This window comes from Podarcis pityusensis (genome assembly GCF_964106645.2).
Source record: "Podarcis pityusensis genome assembly, chromosome: 4".
Taxonomy (NCBI): Eukaryota; Metazoa; Chordata; class Lepidosauria; order Squamata; family Lacertidae; genus Podarcis; species Podarcis pityusensis.
Window position 1 is genome coordinate 87,796,235 of NC_138027.1, and position 17,860 is coordinate 87,814,094.

Here is a 17,860-nt window from a genome sequence, read left to right on the forward strand (position 1 = left end):
TTGGCTGCCTCTGTGAATTGACAAAGTGGAGTTTAGTAAAACTCTATTGCTGTATTCTGTGCCTTCTTTGAATGCTTCTTCCTTCATCCAGTTTGATTAGCTATTAGTCAGGAAATGAGAGTGAAGTGGAGAACAGGATCACATATGGGTCTGTCCCTGAAATTGCATGGGGACTTAAATCCATAATAGTGTGTATTGTGTGCATTTAAGAATTCAATTTATCAAGTCAATGGCACCCTTGTTATTCCTTATGGAGTGGGGGTGGCGGATGTCCACAGCTTTCTGCTGGGAAATTCTGTTTTCTGTTGTACTGCTGTAAGAGATTTCTCGGGAAATAAAGGATCATAAAATGGCTATCTCGACAGTGCTAAAAGAGAACACTTGAGCATTTACGAACATCTCACGGGTTTCTGTTCTACTACGTGCTAAGAGGCGTATTGATTCATAAGTGTCTAAATTGGAAATTCCACTTAAATCCTTTCCCATAAAGTGTCAATTTGCTGAATCTAGCATTTGGAAGACAGCATTTGAAATGATCTCCTGCCAAAATAGCACAATTGTTTCCCCTGACATGTCTACCCTGTAAAATTTTCTTTGGTTATGTCTGCTCTTCTCTTCCTCTTTGTGCACAATACAAAGTTTGCTTTTTTCCATGTATCTTCAAAGTGCAAAGTGTACTTTAAGAAGGAGGTAGACAAACTGGAACGAGTTCAGAGGAGGGCAGCAAAAATGATCAGTGTTTTTGAAAGCAGGTCCTGTGAAAGTTTGAAGGCACGGGGTATGTTTAGCTTGGATAAGAAGATAGACAACATGATAGCACTCTTCAAATACCTAAGAGGCTGCCACATGGAAGGGAGTAAAAACTAGGGTGTACAACAGATTCGACCAAATCCCAAACTGAATTGGACTGATTTGTGCTCTGTCCAGATTGGTTTGAAGCAGCTACAAATTGCTACAGAACAAACGGGGTTGTCCTCAATTAATTTGTAGCCATTTGTGCTGAATTGTCATTCAAAACAGTCTTTCAGAAAGCAAGGCAGGCTGTTATTAATTAAAACACCATATTAAGACAACACTAGGATGGGGAGAGAAGAGGGGAGCAAAAGGAGAACCAACCCAGATCTCACTAACCACAGTGCTTGAGGAGCTGCACTTTGCTCAATGAGAGCTGCAGAGCTATCCTGGAATGCTATCCATAGAGCTCTCCTGATCTGACCCATGGCTCTGACCCCACCTTCTGGGGCCAACCGGAGACCACTAGCTTTGCTTCTGATCCTGTGCCAAAATAGTCCAGGGGTAGGGCTAGTGTTTAATTAGGGTAACACACACCCCTGCATTGATCATACGGGGAAGGGGATGAGAGCTTTCATCACCTCTTCTTCCTCCTGACTGCAGGGGGACTCAGTTCTGCAGGGTGCTTCATCAAAAGCAGCTTCTCCTGCAATGCGCAGGATGACTACATCAGCTGTTGAGCATCGGGCAGGAAGCAGAGTCAGGTGGCATTGGGCTTCTCCTGGGAAGAAGCAGTCAGCAGTCAAGTAGGTCTTGTTCTTTCCATGGGTTTTTCGGCCTGGTGCCTGTCTCTCCTTCCTGCCTAATGTTCCAACCTCTTAACAGCCCTGGGTTTCTCTGTTAAACGTTTTAAAAATAGTTTTTATTTGATTTTACAAATCTATATTTTTCCACGCTCATTATCACAAATAATAAAAATTACACTAGATTCTTCTGAATCCCAAGACTCCCCTCCTCCCTTCTGTCGGTTCTTTTAGTAACTTTCTTGACTACATACTGTAAGTCCGTCTAATTTATAATCCTCCATTGTATCCAAAGTCTGTGTGACATTACAAGGGTTATTTAAGAACTGCTAAAAAGTTCCAGTTTTCACAGTGGTCTTTTAAATATAATATAAACTTCTCCCATTATTTGTTCAAGATTTGATCCTCCTGATTTCTGATTTTCCCAGTCAGTCTTGCCATCTCTGCATAGCCCAATAATTTCATCTGCCAGTCCACCATGGTAGGAATCTTGTTGTCTTTCCAACTCTGGGCAAGCAACATCCTTGTAGCGGGTTTCTCTATTAAACTTGACCTGTAGTGATGCATGACTGTCTCAGCCTGATTCAACTGATGCCCAAATCTCTCCACATAACTCGGTTTGGCTCAGGACTTGGACCTCAGATGAATCCAGTACACATTCCTAGCTATGACCCTGCCCAACATTCTACAGTCTTGAGCAGGGGAGGCAGCAAAATCTAATAATGCAGGAGATGCAATTCAACAGTGTCCTATGATGAATGTTCTGCCTGCTTAAGCATTGTAGCTTGCTAGATAGAAGGATTCCTGGTCTCCTCCCCCTGTGCACTCCTCTTGGGATTCTCCTGACCCCGTCAAACCAATTTTGGGGTGCATGGGGAATACACAGGGAAAAGAGAGGAGGGAAATCCCTGATGCACAAACAGAAGGTCTTGTGCTGGGCTTCTGCTGATAGGTTCTGGTGGATTCCCCATCAATCCCCACTTTGATAGCATATGGAACACTGATTTATATCAGTTCATTCTGATCACATTTATCCATTGACTAGTGGTCAGACCTGAGGAAGGCTGAGCTAGCATGGGAAGAAATAATGTATTTGGGGGGGGTGACTCCCCATAATTTTGTTTCATATTTTAATGAACAATGGAAATACAGGTCTTGAGAACCTTGAAACCATGTGGGAGTTTCAGCCGGCTCAGCTGTGCCAGGTGGGGTGGCAGAAGACGCCAGCGACAAGCATATAGCACAGATATGGAAAGAGATTCTCTTGTTCCTTGTTAGTTTTCAACCTCAGCAATCTTACATAACATGTGGTTGGGCACTTGAAGGAACATCTTTTCCAGATGAGCCTTTGCTCAGATGAAGCATTGCCATTTATTCAATATATACCTCTAGAGACTCTCTGAGATGAAAAAGTTGCCAGCAAATAGCTGGGCATTTTAAGTGATAGCACTTGGTTAGTTCCCTTATGACATTTAGGAAGTTTTAAAGAGCCTTCTTTTAAGAAAAACAATTTCAAAAGCAAAATACAGCAGAAATATGGAAGACTAGGCATGTTGATTTCTAATTCTTACTTCCTCCAAGAGAAATTTTTCCACAGCCACGGTTGTACCATTTTTTTCTTATCTTCAAGGAGATACTTGAGATAAAAGGTATCAGATGTTCCAGGTAAATTTACCAGGGAGGGCTTAATTAATTGATTCCTGACATGTTTATACAGCCCACAGTATAGTAAAATAAGTTTCATGCAATCAACAGCCTGAGAACATAAAACGGAGTCTGTTCTTGTAAGGTATGTCTGCGGTTTAGGACTTCAGACGGGAATACATTTAGTAATACATTTGGTAAACAAACAACGGTAATTGGGTACTGACAAATTCGTAATATGTGAGGGTAATTGCAAAATGTGCCTTACTTGTTTTGGCAATTCTTAATTTTCATTTCTGGTGTTTTATTGTGCTTTTAATATTTTGTTGGAAGCCGCCCAGAGTGGCTGGGGAAACCCAGCCAGATGGATGGGGTATAAATAATAAAATGTTGTTGTTGTTGTTGTTAGTATTATTATTATTCATTGTTGAAGGAACAAACTCTGGTCATCCTTTGGGCTTCCCTCTTTTGTGTTTTACAAACCCTGGACAGCTGCCAGCCATTGGAGACAATACTAAGCTAGGTCAACCACAGATTTGAGAGAAGACACACTTTTAGTAGCACTCAAATGCAAACCCTATAGTAGGTCAGAGTGTAGTATTTCAGTTAAAGAAGCAAAATAAGCAGTGAGGGGACAGCGATGGGAGCAGTAATAGCGCCTGAGACAAAAGCAGTTTGTCAGATTTCTGGCTTTGAACATGACAGATCCATGTTTTGCTGCTTACCTCCTTCAATTCAGGGTATCTCGTTTAGCTTTGTTTAGTTTACACCACAATTCTTCTTCTCTCCATGCTCAGTAATCTTCATAAGAAACATTCCAAATAAGACAGTGGTGGCGCTATCTGTTTCAGAATTGCCTTGTGTTACGATCCCTCAATTTACTGCTCAGCTTAATGCCTCCGAAATCCCTTGAAAGTACATAGGGCACAGTTCTTGGCAGTTTCTACATGTCCGCTTGGTTTCTTTTGTTTAATGTGCTGCTTCCCTGGTCTGTGATGCAGAGAGAGTCTGATGGGAAAAAGGCAATCACAGCCAATCGTAAGATTGGAAGGACTTACTCAGCGCCATTTGTAACACTTTTTAAACAGCTCCCTGAAGCTCTAATTTCGAAGCAACACCTCCTTATCTGAGAGAGTATACTGAAGATTTGTGTAAGGTGCATGACTCACAAAGAAGATGGCAATAACAGATAGCACCTCCTTTATCAGCGAGGGAATTTAAAACAGCTACTTTTGCCGGGGAAGGTTGGTGATAATTAGGTGAAGTTGACATTTTACGTTTTACTTCTTTATCTTCATTTCTAACACCTTGCAATGAGAAAACACATTATTTTTACGGACACACTGAGTTATTCAGATAAATTCTCATTTGTTATCAATGGACTTCTCACTTTGTGGTTCCCAATTGTCACTAGACCATCAATAAACATTTCTTTATGATTAGTCCAAGACAGTTTTATGCGTTCTAAACTAGCAACTATCTTCTGTCAATGTACATGTTCTGACCTATGTTCCATCCTGTGTTCTGTCACTATAAATGAGCAACAAAAGAGACATGGTAATTATACAGTAGGCAGGGTTGACACTGGTCCTTAACAGCACCAGGGCCACATCATTACCATACATTTTAAACACTACTATACCACTTTAAACAATTCCCTGGGAAGAAGGATTGACTGTTAAACCACTCTAGAAATTGGAGCCCTGTGCAGGGTTGGATTTAGGTTTCATGAGACCCTAAGCTACTGAAGATAGTGGGGCCCTTTATAAGTGAGCAAGTAAAATATTTAATATCATTATACAGTAGTACCTAGCGTTAAGTACTTAATTCGTTCCGGAGGTCTGTTCTTAACCTGAAACTGTTCTTAACCTGAAGCACCACTTTAGCTAATGGGGCCTCCTGCTGCTGCCGCGCCACCAGAGCACAATTTCTGTTCTCATCCTGAATCAAAGTTCTTAACTCAAGGTACTATTTCTGGGTTAGCGGAGTCTGTAACCTGAAGCGTATGTAACCTGAAGTGTATGTAACCCGAGGTACCACTGTAATATTTAGATATAGTATTATAGTAGCAAGTGGGGGTAATAAGGAACTGTACTAGTAAATAATAATATAAGCCTACTAAATAATAAGGGACGTGGGTGGCACTGTGGGTTAAACCACAGAGCCTAGGACTTGCCTATCAGAAGGTCGGCGGTTCGAATCCCTGCGACGGGGTGAGCTCCCATTCCTCGGTCCCTCCTCCTGCCAACCTAGCAGTTCGAAAGCACCTCAAAATGCAAGTAGATAAATAGGTACTGCTCTGGCGGGAAGGTAAATGGCATTTCCATGTGCTGCTCTGGTTCACCAGAAGTGGCTTAGTCATGCTGGCCACATGACCCAGAAGCTGTACGCCGGCTCCCTCAGCCAATAAAGCGAGATGAGCTCCACAACCCCAGAGTCAGCCACGACTGGACCTAATGGTCAGGGGTCCCTTTACCTTTACTAAATAATAAAGATGAATATTTTTCAAAAGTAATTTTATAATGGGATTAAAAGAAATCAATTATGTATTACTTGAAATCGATCAGTAGGCATAAGCCTCATACCCTTAGTCTATGCTGCCTGATCATCAGTCTACAAGCACTCTTTAATATTAGATAACAGGTACAACAGCTTGACCTACATTCAACTGTGCTGCACTGCAGCCATGCAACCAGTCCATGCCAAATGTAGGAACCCTATATATAGAAATGAGCAAACCAGTGATATTTTAGGGAGCAGGCTAGCAGGCGGGGCCCATTACTTACATCATAGGAGCATACACAAAACAAAACACTGTTGCTGCATGTAGCTTTCATTTTATTTGTTTTTTATCTTATATTTTGGAATGTACATCCAGTTTTTCTTCTTTAAATTTTTTTGGGGGGGCCCAAGAGAGTGGAGACCTAAGCTATAGCTTGTTTAGCTTATACATAAATCTAGCACTGGCCCTGTGAGGGGGATCAGATGTGCTAACAACTCTCAGCATCCTTAAAAAAAACTAGTTTAACAAAACAGTTGTCAGGGGCATCACTGTCATATATGCAATAAAACATATATTTATTATTTATATAGTGCCTTTCCTTTATATAGCATTTTACAGAACAATATAGACAGAGATAGGAAGAGGCGGGTGAGGAAGCAATAAGCAGATGGAGGAGAACCTTTTGAAGTGAGCAGCATTGGCTATTGATTCATCAAGGCCTGTTCATGCAAATGCATGAAAATAAATATCAGCTATAACTTAAGTATAATCACATCAGCCTGGCTTCACCTGCTTTAGTAGTGAAAATAAAATGTAAAATCTTTTTTATTATATTCTTAAACGAAGCATTCAAATGAGCATTTTTATGAAATACCACTCCCTCCCCCCCTTCCAGGGTTCTATTTACAATCTTATAAACCCTGCCGGAGGCAAAAAATATGCCAGCAGTTTCTGAGAGTCAGTTCTCTTCTCTACCTATCCATTTTTATTGATATTCAAAGCGTGGCATGACAGCTGTTTTCACAGAGGACGGATGAATGCACGTTAGTGCAGTAAGTTCTAGGTTAGGTTGCTTTCGACTGAACTCTCTTTAGGTTCTTATAGCCCTAAGCCAAATCTTCACTGGTGGAAGCTGAGTGAAAGAGGTGATTTTACCAAATCCTGCTGTGATAACTCTGATGGGAAACCTTTTTTTGCCCTCAATTGCAGAACTCTGAGAAGAAATCTTTCAGTGTTCTCAGCAAGTCGTATTGCAGTCCACTGAACACCTCCTTTCCCTCAAGTCCCATTTAAATGAGACAGTTGGACTCGGGAACAGTCGTTCGTTAAGGGTTCTGACACTTGTTCGGAGACCCTTAAAGAACGAGAGTTTCCCAGATTCCTTGGGGGCAGCCATGACTGTTTAAAGTGGTATCATGCTGCTTTAAATGTATGGTGTGAATGGAGCCAAACTTCCTGAAACAATATGCAAACTGATATGGACTTCTTCTTTTTTTGCAATTTTGTGATGTTTTTCTTCAAACAAGTAATGCATACAAAAAAAGTGCATAAAATGCATAGTCATGAAAAGAACATGTAAAATTGCATTGCAATAATAATAATAATAATAATAATAATAATAATAATAAATACCCTGGGTGGCTTATAGTGCCTATAAAAACATAATAAAATGTCAAACATTAGAAACGTCCTGATCTAGGGCTGCCTTCAGATGTCTTCTCAAAGTTGTGCTTGTGAGGCAAAACTGCTTGGTGCGATGTGTGTATTAGGATACACACACACGAAAATGTGGGTGATTTTTGGTGATTTTTTTGGGGAGGGAAACAAAACAAGGCTCAAACTGATGCAGAAATGTTCAGAACTCAACTTAAGATTGAGGGAGGGGGAGAAACAGAAACTAACAAATGTATACCTCCTTAGTACTGCTCTTTGGGTTCCAACAGAACAGTGCAAGAGAGGGTGGGTGTCTAGTCCTGACATCCTATGAAATGTGGGCATTTCTCAGGGGGCACGTTCGATATAAGAGAACCTGAGCTAGTGGAAACTTGATTGGAACAGGAAGAGCCAACATTATCTTTTGCAACATGGATTTTTGAGGGTTGCCATGTTGGTGACCTCTGGTCCAGGCTCAGTAACAGCATCTCTTCTGAGTTTACCAGACAGGAGACGTTTCCTAACTGTACATGGCAGGAATTGAATGTGAGATCTTTGCAAGCGAAGATCTGCTAATTATCATTAAGTTAGGGCCCCTTCTCAAATTCATGACTGAATATATGTTAGGACTTGGACATCCCATTGCTTCTTGCATTCTGCTTTATGTCACACAAATGCTTAAAGGAGTTTGATCAAAATTGTGGTGTAAACAGGAACCTTCATAGTAAATGCAAAGGAAACTACTACATGGCCCTTCTTCCCGTATCTCTGATGAAAGAAATTGTATTGCTTATTGGTTTGGAACAAGTTAAATTAATCCCACTTGATGTATCAAAAGCGAGAAAACCATTTTATAGAAAACTCATTAGTCTTAAGCAGGAACACTCTCAATCTTACTCCTTTCAGTAAATTTCAATTTTGGAAACAAACAGCAATTTCCCATGACTAGTGTTCATAGAATGAGAAAATGTGTTGTATTTATCTGCCTGTGCTTCCCTCACTCAGCTAATCCAGTTTTCACCTGATTAAAAAATAAGAATAAATACTGCAATGCAGCTAAACTGGAAGTGTAAGCTTGTTGCTTCAATGTAAATGATGAATTATGAGACTTGGTGCATATCAGGAGTGAATCAGGCCAAAGTTCTTTCTCACAATATTCCAATGGGATGACCACAAGAAGGACATGAAGAAAATAAACTCCTCCTGCTGGTGTCTCTGATAGTGGAAATAATCTATCTATCTATCTATCTATCTATCTATCTATCATCTATCTATCATCTATATCTATTTATCATCTATCTATCCATCCATCCATCCATCCATCCTAAGTAGTAGCCATGGTTAGCCTTTTCCTCCATGAATGTGTCTAACCGCACTTAAAAGCCTTCTACATCACCTTGCCAACAAAGGTCTGTATAGTTAAAGCTATGTTTTTCCCAGTAGTGATGTTTGGAAGTGAGAGCTGGACCATAAAGAAGGCTGATCACTGAAGAATTGATGCTTTTGAATTATGGTGCTGGAGGAGACTCTTGAGAGTCCCACGGACTGCAAGAAGATCAAACCTATCTATTCTTAAGGAAATCAGCCCTGAGTGCTCACAGGAAGGACAGATCATGAAGCTGAGGCTCCAATACTTTGGCCACCTCATGCGAAGAGAAGACTCCCTGGAAAAGACCCTGATGTTGGGAAAGATTGAGGGCACAAGGAGAATGGGACGACAGAGACGAGATGGTTGGACAGTGTTCTTGAAGCTACCAGCCTGAGTTTGACCAAATTGCGGGAGGCAGTGGAAGACAGGAGTGCCTGGCGTGCTCTGGTCCATGGGGTCATGAAGAGTTGGAGATGACTAAATGACTAAACAACAACAACAACACATCTAAGAAGCAGCAATGGACTACAACTACTACTACTACTACACCACAGAGAGGTAGAACTGAGGGCTAGCACTGTAAGCCATGAGGTCACTGTTCTTCTGTCAGCATGGAAGAAAAACTGAGACCCTCCGAAACATGTACTGGCCATTGCCTGAGCTACCAACACCAATGAACAGCTGTATTACGGCTGCCATATTAAAGAATCTGAATCTAAAACTTCTGCCAGGAAGTTTTTAAAATGGGCAGCCTTAAAATCTCCATTGAACAGTGCTCTTGATGCATGTTCCAATTTCTCCGTGTGACTGTTCAGACATTTAGAAGTGAGGAGAGCATTTCGCAAGCTGGACATTCTTGTAACAACTGGCTGGCACAAATGAATGAATGAATGGACAGATTTCAGAGCTCAGCAGACCTGCAACTTTACTTATTCAATCCCTGCCAGCTCAGCATATTGTCTCTGTTCTGGAGGGCCGATATTGGCTGTCAAAAGCAGCATTCTCTCCTGATTTAAAAGATCATTCATTTCACCATTTCCTCTCAGTGATATCAGAGCCAAATTTCATAGTTAAGGGAGGAATTAAGGTACACAGGCTTTGGCATTCAAAGGGGTTGGCATGCTATCCCTGTACATGAAGTTTTTTTCAGAGAGACCTGAGACAGCAAGAAATTATGCATAGGCCCACCACCACCCTGAGGAGTTTTATATTTTGTTTGTTTATAAAAGTACTTACATACTTTCCCCTCACAAAATATGGGCCCAGTATAGAGCAACATAAGAAGTCTTTAAAGGCAGTACAGAATGGTCATTAAAATATCTGACTACTCAAGAAACTGTTAACAACTGCTTTGGCCTGTTGGTATTAAAAAGACTGTAGGAACACGGGTGACAATGTGGTCTAAACCACTGAACCTCTTGGGCTTGCTGATCAGAAGCTCCTGTTGCTCTGTCCCAGCTTCTGCCAACCTAGCAGTTTGAAAGCATGCCAGTACAAGTAGATAAATAGGTACTGCTGTGGCGGGAAGGTAAATGGCATTTCCATGCCCTCTGGTTTCTGTCACGGTGTCCCATTGCACCAGAAGCAGTTTAGTCATGCTGGCCACATGACTCGTAAAGCTGTCTGCAGACAAACACCGGCTCCTTTGGCCTGAAAGCGAGATGAGCGCAACAACCCCATAGTCGCCTTTGACTGAACTTAACCATCCAGGGGTCCTTTACCTTTTCCTTTTCCTTTTTCAACCTATTGAAAAGACTAGAGATGCCTGAAGGTCAGAAGTGTCTGTTGAATCTCTCCTGGAAGGATAGAGAGGCTGGTGACACTAAATGCTTGACTTCTAGCTGAGGGCAGCTGGGTCTCTGTAACATGGGGAACAACTAATAGCACTCCTATGGTTGATCTCAGTAATCTAGATGATTTCAATGATCAAGCTGGGTGTCAGGAATGAGCCAGCTCCCAGTGAAGGTTTGCAACCAATGGAAGAAAGCAGCCAGGAACAGAGAGAGTTAACTTTCAGGATGAACAGCAGCTAGTGCCAACTCCCCCGCCCCTTGGAATGCTGGGTGATAAGGGAATGGCTGAGGGTGGTCTGGAACCCAGCCAAAGGTCTTGGGAAGTTCAAACAGGTGCAAACAGAGACAGATGTAGTTTGTCAAAAAGGGAGGAAGGGGAAGCTGATCCAATCCCTCCTCAGAGTAGGCTAAGGGGAGGGCTGTTAGACCGGAAACAATGCAAGAGATGTAAGATAGCAAAGTTCACCAGCTTCTGTAGGAACCGGAAGGCATCTTCAGAAGGGTCATCTTGATCGATGTTGTTGGAGGCTGTGTTAGAGCCGTCCAGAGCTATCTGTTTGTTTAGACAATAAATCATCCTTTTTAATTAGCTACGTTCACTGTGTTATCAAGCTGGGAACCTGGACTCCTGACACTGGGACTATATGGCTTTAGTACTCAAGGTATCCTAGACCCTATATATCCAGGGCTTCAGCCTGGCCAGGTAGCAGATGGACAGCCAGTGCAGACAGCTTAAGAGAGGTATCATGTCTTGCCTGCCATTATCTGCCCTCATCAACATTCTAGCCTCTGCTCTTTGAACTAACTGGAGCTTCTGGACTAGGCTGAAGAGCAGCCCTACACAGAGAATGTTGCCGTAAACTTTTAGACTTCATGGGAGCTTTCCAAGAACAGGGGACACAGGGTTTATCATTTCATCTGGACAAATAGCTCAGCTAGTAGAGCATGAGACTTTTAATGTCAGAGTCATGGATTCAAGGCCCACATTGGGTGAAAGGTTGGACCAGAAGACCCTTGTGGTGCCTTCTAGCTCTACAAGTCTATGTTTCTATTTCTTTGTGATTCTGTGTTTCTTTATAAGGTCAATTCTCTCTTTAACACCAGCAAATTAATAAATAAAACCATAATATATGCTGTGTCTTAAATTTCCATAAAACATAATTGCCCTTTAAAATAATCTCCAGAGAAACATTCTATTTTTATTTAAAACACACACATATACAGAAAAGTAATATATTCAATAGGATTTGACCTTAAGGCTAAGAAATTCCTTGTGGTACAAGATGGATTTTTAACTCAGTCAGAAGTGTGTGCTCATCTGCATAGGCAGTAACTTGTGCAAAGTTTATTTTTAAGTCAGCCAATTAATACACCCATCATTTATTAAATTAACTAATTTGTATAGTTAAAGCACACAATGTGATAGAATTCTTTAGGAGGCACCATTAAGTAGGGGCTAATTAGAGCTAATGAAAGCTTCCAGTGCTCCATTTATAGGAGTTTGATTAATTTTAACCAGTGGGACACACTTGTAGGGGAAAACATTATAGCAGCCCAGTCCCATACAGCTTATTAGGCATGCCTCTTCCCAGTGATTTCAATTACCTTAGGCAGAAGATCAGCCTGCATAGCAAGCATTTTTGAACTGCAAGTTTTCCAAGTGATATGCTAGTTACATAGCACTGCTAGACAAAGTAATATGCCTAGGCCATTGTCTCAGCAGGTGGGGGGGGGGATGCAATACTTTTCTTACAACCTCGAAAGAATAATGGCTGTAGCCCATTTCTGCAGAGTCAGTGGGCAGAATAGTAGCATTCCCTGGTAGATAAGAGAAAAATGAGAAGTCTATTCAGTTTGTCCAAAGTTGCACCTTTTCTAGAAATTTTGGTCTCTTTGATACAATTAAGATCAAGTTGCCAGCAGAATACGGTATGTTCAAAGCTTGTATCTGATTTCCTGAAACCTTTCACTTTTTTTAAAAAAAGGGGGAAAGCTCCCAAGAATATATACATATATTCTAATCCATTTCAAGACATGCAATGGGGGTCAATTTTGGCATGGGGTATTTGATATGGGTAAAACCCCATTATCAAATGCTACCCTTCCTGCTGAGGGGGTCTAAGGAACATCTATGTAAATGACTGAAACAACCCGAACCACCCCTCCCTGGAAAAAAAAGAAAACTCATTGTAGAGAAAGGGGAGACAGAGCAGAAATGGAGATTAGGAGTTGCCTTGTTTATGGTGCAGACTTGGAGTGGCGATTGAGCACCCTCACCTGGATGCAGAAATGGGCATGCTAGAAGGAATACATTGGGTTGGCTGAAAGCCAGCTTCAAGGTGGCTTAAAGCCAGACACAAGAGAATGGCAGAGTTGTTGGTCAGCCCAGAGTGCTGCAGCCACCCAGAGTGGGAAAATGACTGAGTGTCAGGGACTGGGTGGATGTGGAAGAATGGTAAGAGCTGCCCATCCAAGAACCTCCCAGGACTCAGAAGATGATGACTTTGATCCTGGATCCTGGGATGATCTGGGAGATGCTAAGCAGGGGATCTGAGCAATCAAGGCAGGTCAGAAGAAGGGCCTTCCAGGATAGGGTTAGTGGCTGAGAGTTACAGTGTGAGTGCAGGCAATCACAGTTTTTCTGACTCTTCTCCACCTCTGAAACCCTGCTTGAGGAGATTTCTGCATGTTGCTAAGTAATGGGCCAGACAGGCCCAGAGGAGGAGGTCCTTCCCTCACTGCAGCCTTCGTCTGTTTGGGAGGGATCCAGAGTGAAAGGCTAGAAGGGCAGGGTGCAGCTAGTGGTCATCTCAACTGGATTAACCTGAACCAGAGGACTCTGCTGTGTTAGAATTTTCTGTTAATAAGGAGCTAATTTCATTCTGTTCCTGCCCTGTGGTTGACCTGGCTCTTGGATAGCTCCTTGACACTGAATGGGAGACTATGGGAAAGAGAGGCTGTGAAAGGCAAGCTTGGGGGGGACGGGACTTGGTGCATTGGAGCTCATGAGAAACCTTGGTGCAAGAGGCACTGGAAAGATTTGGCTCAAGGCTTGAGTGGAGATTCTGGAAGGCTTGTGGGGAGAAAGAAGGTAATGGAACATTCATTAGGAAGGCAGGCATCTGAGCAGAAACCTCACTGTTGAACCAGAAGATTGTGCATTCTGCCGACACACAGGACCCACTTAATAACTAAATCCTGAACCCGCTTATGAGCTAGGGGCTGCCCTCTCCAGAGAGGGAGAGATTTGCTATTCTGAGGGCCTACTTTATTGAACATATAACACTCACCTTACCCCTTGGAGATGAATGCATCACATTCTCTCTAGACAAAATCAAATACTCCATTGCTTAGGCTCTATAGGAATGCTTGAGCCTCAAAGACTAGTTCTCTAAAATTATTTTCATGCATCAGTAAGGATCTTTCCAGCATAACCAGCAAACAATATAGTAGGAATATAATTAAAATATGGAAGTCAATGGCTCCTGGAAGAGTTATCATTACTATAACACTTAATCCTAAATATATCTATTATAAATGTGTGTGCTTACTGGGTAAGATTTTAATGTAATTGCCACTCCTATGATTAACATGGGTCAGGATACATTTAAATTCAGAATAAATAAATAAAAGCATAAAAGAAAGCGAAGCTACACAGAAATCTGCAAAAGCAAGAGCCTAGTGAAAACTATAGGAAAGTAATATGCTTAATAAAGACGACTTTGATCATTCTTTGGAAAGTAGGTTTTCTTGATGGTTATGTTAAAAAAATAATAAAAAAAAAAGAATTACAGAAGCGCTACAGTTTCAATAATCCACAAACAGAATCCAGATCCAGAAAACTGTGATGGGAAAGGATCCGGAAGCACAAGATTACACAAGTTGGTGGCGATTGTCTCTATAAATCTGGTTTATTTATTAGATTTATATGCCGCCCTTCATCAAAAGATATCAGTGTGGTTCACAAGGTAAGTAGGATATATAAAAACAGGGAGGTACAGGAAGTATAATAGCCAAGCCACTTCTTTGACCCTAACTGCTTTAACATACCATAATACAATACATGTCAACTACACCAGATGATTGTGGGGACACTAACATCAGCTAGCACTAACATTTATGAACATACAGTAACAGGGTCACTTATATTTCAGAATTAATAATTTTAGCCTTTACGTTAGTCCGAATGAATGTTTTCTCCTCAGCTTTTGTCAAGGGCAGATACAGTATTTAAACTTCCCTAGAAATGATAGACATTACCGGTGTTTTTTGAATGTGGCAGACACAGTAGAACATACTCTTTTCTTCTGTCTATTGTACAATCAGCTACGCAAATGCATGCTATCCCACTTTTTTGGGTAGTCTAACATCACGGCACAATGAAAATATCAGATTCTATCTGTCTGACATTAAGCCGGAAGTAATTGCAAGTGTGGCTGAGCTTCTATCAATAGTATCTCTCAGAGTGGTGAATGGCACTATTTAGTGTGAAGAAATCCTAATGAAAAACCTTGTTACTACAAACTTTTACATGGCTGTTTATTTGTATATACAGACGTACCTCGGAAGTCAAACGGAATCCATTCCAGAAGTCCATTTGACTTTCTGAAAAGTTCAGAAACCAGCGCACGGCTTCCAATTGGTTCCCGGTTGAGCAGGCGTGCTGGAAACAATAGTGGAAGCCATGCCGGATGTTCACCTTCCAAAAAAAGTTTGAACACTGGAACACTCACTTCTGGTTTTTGATTGTCCGGGAGCCAGAACATTCGACTCCCAAGGCATTTGGGAGCCAAGGTACAACTGTATATAATAAAAAAAAATATGGATGTTTTATGATGGCCTATATTTGTAATGTCTAATAAAGGTCTGGCAAAGTAGTAGAAAGTAGAAGTAGAAAATACAGTATTGGGGCACCATTTGAGGAGAGGAAGATTTCTTCATTATAAGAATACAGTATACAGGGTCCTAGGTGCTGAAATTCAAAGGCTGCTCTTTTTGGGATAGTAAATGCAGATAGTTGTGGAGTGGGGGTACGTAGTCATTCTTTAGCCCCTTTCCCTCTAACATACACACACCTTTAGGGGCTGTTTTGGGTAGACATTGTAACTAAGCTGGATCCATATAGGTTGTAAATTACAATGGTCCAGGGAAAATTACTTCTGAACCATTTTGATTTTTAGAGATGCAAGGTTGTGTAAACTGAGCTGCTCTGTTAAACAGGTGCTTTGGCATTTGTTTGTGTTGGGCTAGGAGGTGTGATCAAGGGAAGTTTGAAAAGTTGTTTTAAAATCCACCTCCCCCCTTGTCATGACTCCATTGATCATTATTGTTATCTTCCTGTTTCTTACAGTCATTGTAGGATAAAAATATAGATTCTCCTCTTATTCACAATACAGCCAGATTACTGTTTATCCATCCTTATTTTTAGAATTCATCCAGAAGAGACATTTCACACAGTTTAAGCCATTTTCCTTCAAGAACTCCCATTATGTGTCATCTCTACGGACTGCTTAAGTACTATATGCCTTTGCAGAAAAAGTTAAGAGCAAGAAGAAAACACTGCTGCTATTCTTGTTTTTATGGGGGCCTTACGTTCCAAAAGACAATTAGCTTTTGAAAAATGCATTGTAATTAAAACATGCATAGCTGTTTGGAAGGAGAGTCTCTGAGTCATGGCTAAGAATGTCACATGCTGTACTGTAAAAAGGCAAAAAGGCAAAGTTTTCTCACATGCATGCGTGAACCTCATTCAGCTCCTATCACAAATATCCAGCACATCCAGGAAGGGCCATTGTTCCGTTACAGATCATCTGCACTGCATGCAAAGGTCCCAGATTCAATCCCTGTCATCTTCTGATAGGGCTGAGAGAGACTCCATTATAAAACCATGGACAACTACTGACAGTGAGTGAAGACAGTACAAAGTTAGATGGTCAATTGGTCTGACTCAATATAAATCACTTTATTCTTTACATCTTATTTGTGGTCTTATTGCCTCCCATCATCTCCATTATGATGCTTTCTCATGGTGTCATTTCACCAATTCAGCCACCAATCACTCGGGAACTATGTTCAAAAACTGCAGCTTGGCTAAAATTTCTCAAAGAGAGAGAGAGAAATTTATCTGGTAAATTTTCTGATAATTTTGTGTTTCAAGCTTCTCTAGATGATGATTTTCAGTCCTACTCGGAGAATATTTGTCAAAGGTGGTTTGTTTTTTTTGGTTTGTTTTTTTCCCTGTGAATAAGTGGAGCAACTGTGGAACCAATTCTAACGTAGTTTAATATTATTTTAATATTGTTGAAGCTTGCCCCCTTTCCCTTCCATTTCTCCTCTCTGAGCCCATTGCTTCCTTCATCTGCACCTATGAACTAACAATTTCAGTCAGTAATAACTGAACTAATTTCAGTCAGTAATAACTGAACCCAAATGTCTCAGGAAAGTACTTTCAAACTGTTGGATCATTCTTCTCTCCCTCACCGTCACCCCCTTCATTTGCACCACACATAAAGAGATGGAGAATTTGGGCAGGCCACTTTCAATCAACCCTTTAAAAATGGCACATGAAGTGACACAAAATCTTGTGGTATGATGTAATGGGTCATTCATATTCAAGTCTCAGTTGTGACAGCAATCATTAAATCTGCCTTTCATTGCCTCTTAGTTTCAGTTAAGAACGTGCCTTATTCTAATGTCATAAGCAGGTACAGTGGTACCTCGGGTTACATACGCTTCAGGTTACATATGCTTCAGGTTACAGACTCCGCTAACCCAGAAATATTGCTTCAGGTTAAGAACTTTGCTTCAGGATAAGAACAGAAATCGTGCTCCGGCGGCGAGGCAGCAGCAGGAGGCCCCATTAGCTAAAGTGGTGCTTCAGGTTAAGAACAGCTTCAGGTTAAGAACGGACCTCCAGAACGAATTAAGTACTTAACCTGAGGTACCACTGTATGTTAATGTTTAGGATTTGGATGCTGGTACAATGCCATAATGTTCATTCCTGTCAGATTTTACCACCTGTAGCCAAATCTGGTAAAGATGGCATGCTGGTACTTACATTCCAGCCAGATTTCACCATCCTTTCTCCTAGTTCTTGAGTTTTGCTTTGCATCATCTGGAAAGAGGCAGATATCCTTCCAGAGTCCGATTACAAGGCGCATGGCTCATCCATCAACCTGATTTGGCCACTCTCACATTTCCTTCATTAACATGCATGTCACAAGCTTCTCGGGAGATAGAACGAATCAATATGCTGATGACGGACCTCGAAAGATGTATGGATCACTTGCCTAGTATAAACAAGCCAACGTTCATGCCTCTGAAACATTTAAGGCGAGTGCCTCATTTAGAATCAATGGCATCA